The sequence below is a fragment of the Eschrichtius robustus genome, chromosome 9, assembly GCF_028021215.1.
Source record: "Eschrichtius robustus isolate mEscRob2 chromosome 9, mEscRob2.pri, whole genome shotgun sequence".
In the NCBI taxonomy this organism is placed as follows: domain Eukaryota; kingdom Metazoa; phylum Chordata; class Mammalia; order Artiodactyla; family Eschrichtiidae; genus Eschrichtius; species Eschrichtius robustus.
The window spans coordinates 8,395,246-8,404,103 of record NC_090832.1 but is presented as its reverse complement, the minus strand read 5'-3'; the positions used below and the strand labels follow the sequence as shown (position 1 = coordinate 8,404,103).

General features: G+C 47.7%; 1 pseudogene; it reads right to left on the bottom strand.

Annotated features, from left to right (window-relative positions):
* Positions 1-4,441: 4,441 nt before the first annotated feature.
* On the bottom strand, positions 4,442-5,690 carry LOC137769090 (coiled-coil domain-containing protein 86 pseudogene; annotated as a pseudogene).
* Between the last annotated feature and the right edge of the window lie 3,168 nt (positions 5,691-8,858).

Below are 8,858 nucleotides of genomic sequence, written 5' to 3'. Positions count from 1 at the left end.
ACACAATTCCCGCAAACCACGTGGCTTGAAAGAACAGAAATTTATTCTCTTGTAGTCCTGGAGACCAGAAGTCTGAAATGAAGGTGTCAGCAGGGTCAGGCTCTCCAGAGGCTCTAGGAGAGGAAGCTTCCTTGCCTCTCTTGCATCTGGTGTTGCCAGCAATGCTTGGCGTTACTTGGAGCTGCCTTACTCCAGTCTCTGCCTCTGTCTTCACGTGGACTTCTTCCTTCTGAGTGTGTTCTCTCTGTATCTAAATCTCTCTCTCCTTTTCTTATTAAGACACCAGTCATTGGATTTAGGATCTACCTTAACCCACAACGACCTCATCTTAACATGATTATATTTGCAGATACTCTTTCCAGATAAAGTCACATTCCCAGGTACTGGGGATTAGGACTTCAGTATACCTTTCGGGAGAACACTATTCAATGCACTATATCTTAAGGTAATACTCTGTCATGGCTGTTGATGTTCTATATAAACACAAAAGATGCCGATGGTTTCCCCGAATGCCTCAGTTGTCTTCATTATCGTATTACAACTTGTTGATTTTATGTAGCATGGTCAATTTCAGCAGCCCAACAAAGGAGTTCAGACTTGGTGAAATCCATATTATGAATTCATTTTATAGCTTACTAGTTTCTCCATTATTAAAGCCATTTCTCATTTTCCTAAAAAATATTTTGGTGGAAGTGTTCTACGGTGAATTTTATGGATGACTTTTACATTTTCCTTAAGGAAATACGGCTAAAAATCATAACTATCTTAAATGTGATCTCCAAAGATGATAGCCACAGGATTCTATTAAGAATATCATATGTGTGAAGGGTCTTAACTGACACACCCAAGCCATTGCTGAATTTGTGGCCGTTCTTCTAGTGAAGAATACACACACACCCAAATGCATTTCAGTAAAGACAGCACCCCATGGTAAATATGATGCCTTTGAGGCAGAACCACTGTAAGTTTTACAGAGTTAAGTTATTGTGGCAAACCTCAGACTGTTGCAAATAGTTGTATATTTATCTGTGTACATATATGTTACTTTACCAGAAACAATGGACCTGAAAAATGACCCAATTTATTTTCCTAAATCCCCAGGAAAAATGGACAAGTTATTGTAATTTTTCCATTCCTACAAACATATGTATTTCGTATGTTTATATACCCAGAATATGCTTTTCAAGTTCAAGCATAACATTACTTGCCTTTGTTGCTTGGCCTACCCCGTTTGTTATAGTCTACATGACTGTCAGAGTTATATCAACAGACTTTCACCTTGCCCTGAGCCGAAATGCATAGATTATAGTTCAGCCTACAGAGAGACCTATTCATGCTCCTACTGGCTGTGATAAGTCAACCCTCCACGCCCCAGTGAGATCCCTACCTGCTAGCATTTGGGTTCCTCAGCCTTCTAAACATACCTCTGGGTCCCATGAAGTCTCGGACCTTGAATACAGTTGGCCCTTGAACAATGAGGGGGTTAGGGGCATCGAATCTCTACACAGTCGAAAATCAAGTATAACTTTACAGTTGGCCCTCCATATCTGAGGTTCCACATCCTCAGATTCAACCAACTGTGAATCATATAGTACTGTGGTATGCATTTATTGAAAAAAAGCCATTATAAGTGGACCTGCACAGTTCAAACCCATGTCGTTCAAGGGTCAACTGTATTACCCCTATTTCAGCTATACAAATAAACCTCTCAATCCCAACTTCCTTAAATGCCTCTAAACCTGATAAGTAGACCTATAGCTCCACACCACTCTTTTTTTCCCCACCTTTGTCAAGATATGATTGACATATAATATTGTGTAAGATGTACAATGTGATCATTTGATACCTACAGATATACATGTGTATATATATATTATGAAATGATTACCACAATAAGGTTAGCTAACATATCCATCACCTCGCGTAATTATCATTTTTTAATGGTGGTGGTGGTAACATTTACTTTTTACTCTCTTAGCAATTTTCGAGTATACAGTATTGTTAACTAGAGTCACCACGTTGGACAGTGCATCCCCAGAACTTATTCATATCATAACTGGAAGTGTGTACCCTTTGACGAACACCCCCATTTCCCACCCCCACCCCCCACCCAGTTCCTCTTGGAATTGATTCCTGTGCTGGACATTTTCCCTTTAATCCTCTGAACTACTATCCAAATTGCTCTGTGCCCAGGGGGGCTGGGTTACAGCCGCATTTATAAGCAGGAGCTCAGAAGATGGGAGCTGAGCCACAGATGTCAGTGGCTTCCCCAAAGGCTGCAGCTTCCGCCAGGTGACCCTCTTTCTCTCTCAGGAATCTGGTGAGCCTTTTACCCTTCTCCCTTCAGGTTTAGGGGGATAAAGTCTCCTTGCGGTATCTGGCCCCACTGTGCTTCACTGTTCCATGATGATTTTAGCTTACCCACATTTTTCGCAAATAATCACAGTATTAAAATTTCCTTAACTATCCCCATTTAATGTGCCATCTTTTCCTGCTGGGATGTTTGGCGTCTGCTTTACCCTTGAACTTGTTGCCGAAACACATAGCTTGTTGGGATCATTTCTAAGGAACGTGATAGGTTGATATTCAAGTACTAAAATTTGCAAATGATTTACTTTTTTATGTAAATTAGAACTGATTCAGATGTATGCCTACAAGAGCCGCACTCTCCTTTGCATTCTTCTACACTTTCTTGTGCAAGAGCGAAGGGGTGGAATCAGTGCAATCTAGCTAGGGCACACTTTCTTGTGCAAGAGCGAAGGGGTGGAGTCAAAGCAATCTAGCCGGGACTTGCTTGTGGGTGTGACACGCATGGGAGCACCATCTCGTGTCCTCTCCATATTTCTCTCTAGACTCAATTCTCCAGCCTTGGATTCGCTTTCTGGTCGATGCCTTGTGCGCCCATCCCTCCCTGGATCAAAGAGGCCCTTAATGCATTTAGTGGAATGAATGGCTGAATGTCTAAACACCTGTCCCCCTCGGAGGGGGACACCTGTCCCTCAGCATGCCTTCCCCAGCCCAGCCCTTGTCTGTTAGCCACTGTAAATTACAGTCACATGTGGCTTCCTTTGTGCCTTTTCAGAAGACAGTGAGGGATACAGAGGAGAAGCCTCTGTTTAGAGAAGCCCTTCAACTGAACACACCCTGGGGAATTCCTTTGCCAACACTTCTGGGTTTGGGTGGGTTTCTGTCACAGGCTTTGCCTGGACACATCAGATTCATCAGATTGAGGGAATTCCCCAAAACAAATAGCCTGGTGCCGTGGAGGAGTGTCTGGAACCATCATGAAAGGTGGCAGTTGATTGGCAGGTAAGATATGATCAGTTATCCATGAAAATAAAAAGAAAGCCTGTGAGGAGAAGAGGAAGAAGGGAGACCAGACAACTCAGCAACGGAGGCAGATAAACTCTCCCAAGCAGTCCGTCCCCAGCAATCCAGAAGAGCTTTCCCGTGTGAGTTCACCCTCTCACCACACAGAGAGGAGGCACAGATCACAGGAAAGTCAGAGATGGCCACAGTCTAGAGGCAGAGACGTGTTCTTTATTCCATATAAGTCACAAAACTGGGAGGTCTTTTTTCTTTCTTTTGCTAAGAGATCAACTTACAAATGGGTTTGGGGAAGGGAGTGGGTGAGCTTGGTCAGTCTGGTTGGAAGGTTTAGAAGCCAATTCTTCATACTCCACTTCCTCTTTGTAGAAAATCTGTTTCTGATCATCTGTTACTGATTTATTTAATAAAAATGAAGTTTAACAGTTACTTTTTTTTTTTTTTACATTTTATTTGTTTATTATGTTTTCTGCATCAGAATGAAAGATCCTTGAGGGCAGGGACTTTTGTCTGTATTCCCTGGTACCTAGAATTGTGCCTGTATACAGCAGGCGTTCAATAAATATTTCTGCTGTAGACTGGATGGCATGAGTTAATCAGATCCCTGGGGCTTCTGCAGAGTCTGGTACAGGAAAGGGGGAGCTAGATAGACCCTGCCCCCTGCAACCTCCCCATTTTAACCTCAAGTGTTGAAAAGTGGGGTGGAGCTGGATTCAGTCTCCTGGGTGACAGGGTCAGGGGGATGCAGAGGGACCCAAAATAGCCTTTGGGGAGGTGTGTGTGTGGGGAGGTGGGTTCCTGACTTCCGGCCTCCTGGCCTGGGTTAGACCCAGGACTCTGAGACAGGACATACATATTTTGGGGAGTCACCCTCCAGTCACCAGCTCCCTGAGGAACCAGAAATTACTCTTCGTGGTTTGAAGGCACTTGGAGAGGAGGGGGGAGGGGAGAGGAGTGGGGAGGGGAGAGGAGGGGGGAGGGGAGAGGAGGGGGGAGGGGAGGGGAGAGGGGGAGGAGCGAGCTGACCCTCCTCCCTCCTCCAGTCTCTGCCGGGTCCCAGGCTACCTCTGGGTCTCTGCGCCACAGAGACCTGCCTGTGAGCCCTCTGGGAGGCTCAGAGCCCCCTCTTGGGTGGAGCCCCTGTTTTGGAGCCACGGAGCCGGAGTCCTGGGTCAGCAGAGGCGTGTGGCCAGTGGCCCGAGGGCTGCCGTGTGTGGCACGGCGGTTGGCCACAGAAGGCCTCGGCCATGCTGAGCTCGGAGCTGCTGCAGCTGGGCCAGCGGCTCGCTTCTCGGCGGAGCGCAGCTGCTGCTGCTGCTTCGCGCCCCGCTTGCGCTTGGCGGGGTTTCGGGGAGCTTGGCGGGGTTTCGGGGCGCTTGGCGGGGTTTCGGGGCGCCTGGACGATCTCCGCCTTCCGCTCGTTCTCCGGGCGGCGTTTCGGGTTCTCGGGGCGGCGCTGCTGCTTCTCCTGCCGGCGCTGCTGCTTCCCCTGCCGGCGCCGCTCCTTCTCCTCCTCCAGGTGCCCGGCGAAGTCCTCGGCCAGCACTGTCTCCTGCGGGTCCTGCATCTTCCGCGGCCAGGATGTGCGCAGGGCCTTGTCCTGGACCATCTGGGAGACGCTCTTCTTTGAGCGGTCCTTCCACCCCCGCCCGGACCTGGGCTTCCCCTTCGGGACTTCAGGGACCTCCTCCTTCTTCTTCGGTTTCTTGGACGCTGGGGCCTGGGCTGAACACCCTTCTCGCTTCTCTGGCCCGAGGCCGTCTCTCTCTCCGGCTGCCCGGCCGGCGGGGGCTTGCTGGGCTCACGCCGATCCCTTGGGGAGCCGGGCTCTGGGGTGTCAGCCCTGTAGTGGCTGAGAGGGCTCGGGACCCGGGTAGGGCTCTGGTGACCCCGGGCCCGGCTGCAGCTGATGTCGGGGGGACCCCGAGCGCGGCTCCTCCTTACTCTTGGGCAACTCCGAGTCCGCCTCTTCTTGGTCCTGGGAAAACTTCGGCGACTCCTACTTGGCTTTGGCTGAAGCCGGAGGGATTCAGGACTCGATTCCGGCTGTCTTTGGGGCGACTCCAGGCCTGGGTCTCGCTGACGCTGGGGGGACCCTGGGCCCGGCTCTGGCCGCTTTCGGGGGGACCCCAAGCCTGCCCCCTCCCGTTGACTGGGTATCTCGGGCTTGTCTCCGGCTGATGTCTGGGAGACCCCAGGCCGGGTGGCCGCACCCTCCGAGGAGACCCGGGCTCCCTCTTTTCTTCTGGGTTCGACTCGAGCTCCACAAGGGCCTGTCTGGCCCGCAGAACTGAGGTGGGGTTCTCGGGGGACTCAGGCTTTAGGCCTTCCAGCCGCCGGCTGCGCCTCCGCGGCATATCCATGGCCCGGCCAGAGTTTCTAAATCTAACAGTTACTTTTAAAATCTTATAATTATACAATCAGATCCATAATTACTAATTAACATGAGATTTTTGAAGATGCATGGTAACTAAATAACCCCTTTAGGATTTTAAGGCATTATATGCGACTATATTTTTTAAAGGCCTCTTTTGGCATAATATGAGTATTTCTGGTACCCAGTTTTATCGGACTAACCCATGTAAAGGGATTTAAAGCGAATGAAGAATCCATAAAAGACATATGAAGAGAATGGGAAACACACCCAGTGCTTAAACAGCTAACATGAAAGAGACTATTTTATTATATGTATTCTGGAAGATAATATCATAAAGGGTTTTTCAGGCAGTAAAAAAAAAAAAAAAGACAAAAAGCAGTAGAGCTCTTTCTATAAATAAAATCTTGCACATACCCACAGCATGTAAAACTGAGGAAGGTCCTCCTATTGGTGCCCAGAAGGGGCCCAGGTCCAGCTGCCATCCCCCACCCCTCTGAGGTCCTGACTTGGAATCCCCAGCACTCTACAGGATAGAGTGTGGAAACCTCTAGAAGCTCCTGCTCCGCTGTTCTCCATATGCATTCAGAAGTCCATGAGTAAATGGATTTAAAATGTGAGAGGAGAAACGTTAGACACCATAAAGGATTTTCAAAGCATTGAACTGAAGGCCCCAAACAGAATTCCAGTGGCTTCTAATTGTTGATAAAAGAAAGTACAAAAAGCATCCCCTTTAAGGCCACTCATGATCTGGGGTCAACCTCTCTTTCCAGCCCAGTCTTCCACCATCCAGCCCTGCACCTTGTACCACGCTGTAACCCTCCGCTGTCCTGTCTGCACCCACCTGTGGCACTGAAATGGGGAGAGTCTGAATGGGATGTGCTGTAAGAATTACATTGAATTTTGAAGATTCAGTGTGAATAAGGAACGTAAGTATCTCAATAATCTTTATATTGGTGGCATCACATTTTTGACATATTGGGTTAAACAAAATATATTACTCAAATTACTTTTACCTGCTTCTTTCTCCTTTTTTAGAAAAATGTAGCTGTTAGAAAATGTACCTTACATATATTGCTTGCATTTGTGGCTGCTTCCAGCCAGTGGTCTGGCTGGTAACACAGGTGGCCCTTCTGGGGCATCCACGGGCAGTGGGGGGGGGGGGGGACCGTAGAGAACCAAAGTACGTGCCCCTAGTGAGGCAGAAATGTGGGCCCAGTTGTCTCTAGGTCTCCCGAGTTTATAAAAAGACGTTGGACATCTGGTTGTAAATGTGTGTGGGGAATGAGTTGTTCATGAGTGTGCATGAATTTTCCAAACTTTTAAAGGTTGGCAGCTATTCCATAATTTAAAAAACTAATCTAGCACAACACTGTTCAAGCCAAACAAAATATGTCAGGAGCCAGACCTGGCCCACAGACCGCCAGTATGTGCGATGCTCTTCACTCTTTCCATCTTCACAAGGACTGTGCGTCTAGCTGCTTTGCCCCACGTCAGTCAGTTGGGAGGGCTTCCCAGGCCGGTTCCCATATCTTCCCATCCCCAGCATCGCATCTGTAGCACCCAATATGCTAAGTCGATGATTGTTAAATGACTAAATGAACGAACGCGTTCTGGAATCTTCTTGCTTGGAGGTTCTTCAATGGGAAATATTTTTTCCGGGGTCTGAGTTGTGGTCCTGCCCTGAAGGGAAATGGGGAACCAGCTACTTTACCTCCCAAGACCCTTCTCATTTGAACAAACACTGCAGAACATCCATTTCTTGGAACAAAAGGAGTTCCTGAAGGTTCTTTTTGTGTTAGTGTTGAAAATATTTTAAAAAGTCAGAGAGTGTGTTCTTCCTCCAGCTCCATTCTTCTTTCTCAAGATTGTTTTGTGTTTCCATACACATTTAAAACTTTTTTGTTCTAGTTCTGTGGAAAACGCCATTGGAAATTTGATAGGGATTGCATGGTATCTGTAGATTGTCTTGCAAAGTACGGTCATTTTAACAATACTGATTCTTCCAATCCAAGAACACGGTATCTCTTTCCATCTCTTTGTGTCATCTTCAGTTTCTTTCATCAGGGTCTTATAGTTTTTGGAGTACAGGTCTTTTGCCTCCTTAGGTATAGAAAAGTATAGGTAACTCTTCCCTAAAAGGTCATAAAATTATTATACATCCATGTTTACTAAATAATTAACCTCTATTTTGTAAACCGTAAGAATCACAATTCTCAGATCATTTATATGAGAATATCAAGAATGCCTCTGAATTCTTGCAATCTGTATTTTGAGCTAGGACCATACGGTGCATTGTGAAAGGATTTATTTAGACGATGTGTGAACTTAATATATGTTAATTAATAAAGCTGAATAGTTTTTAACATGTTTTTTGAAAAGTTGAAACTGAAATACTGGATTGATCGATTGATTGATTTATGCCTGTGTTGGGTCTTCGTTTCTGTGCGAGGGCTTTCTCCAGTTGCGGGGAGCGGGGGCCACTCTTCATCGCGGTGCGCGGGCCTCTCACCGTCGCGGCCTCTCTTGTTGCCGAGCACAGGCTCCAGACGCGCAGGCTCAGTAGTTGCGGCTCACGGGCTTAGTTGCTCCGCGGCATGTGGGATCCTCCCAGACCAGGGCTCGAACCCGTGTCCCCTGCATTGGCAGGCGGATTCTCAACCACAGCGCCACCAGGGAAGCCCGGAACTTAATTTTTAAATGAGTTTTACCTGGAGCCACAGGACCTGGGGCAGCTTCCGTGCTCCTCAGGGCCGGGGTTTAGGTGCATCTGTGGAGGAAGTGACTTCGTGTCCTGGTCTGTGAGCGGCCAGGTGCCCCCAGGCTGTGTGTGGCTGGCGGTGAACCCAGGTTGCTCAGGAGGCCACGCAGATCGGAGTGTTCTGCACCCCCTGCACCCTGAGTCATCGGCTCCCGGTGAGAACAGGTGGACTTACACAGCCATACGCTTGCCAACATCCTATTTTAATAGTAACATATACACTACAACCTTTCAGTAACTCCTGGAGGTTTAAATTCTTCAGACGGTTTTTTTTTCAATCTAGTGATTTACAATGTAACCACTTAAGTGTTAACCTTACTTTTCTGAGCCCCACGGCACACAGACACTTCCCTCACTGTCCTGAGTCCGTGAGAGGAGGAGCTGATACCCAAGCAG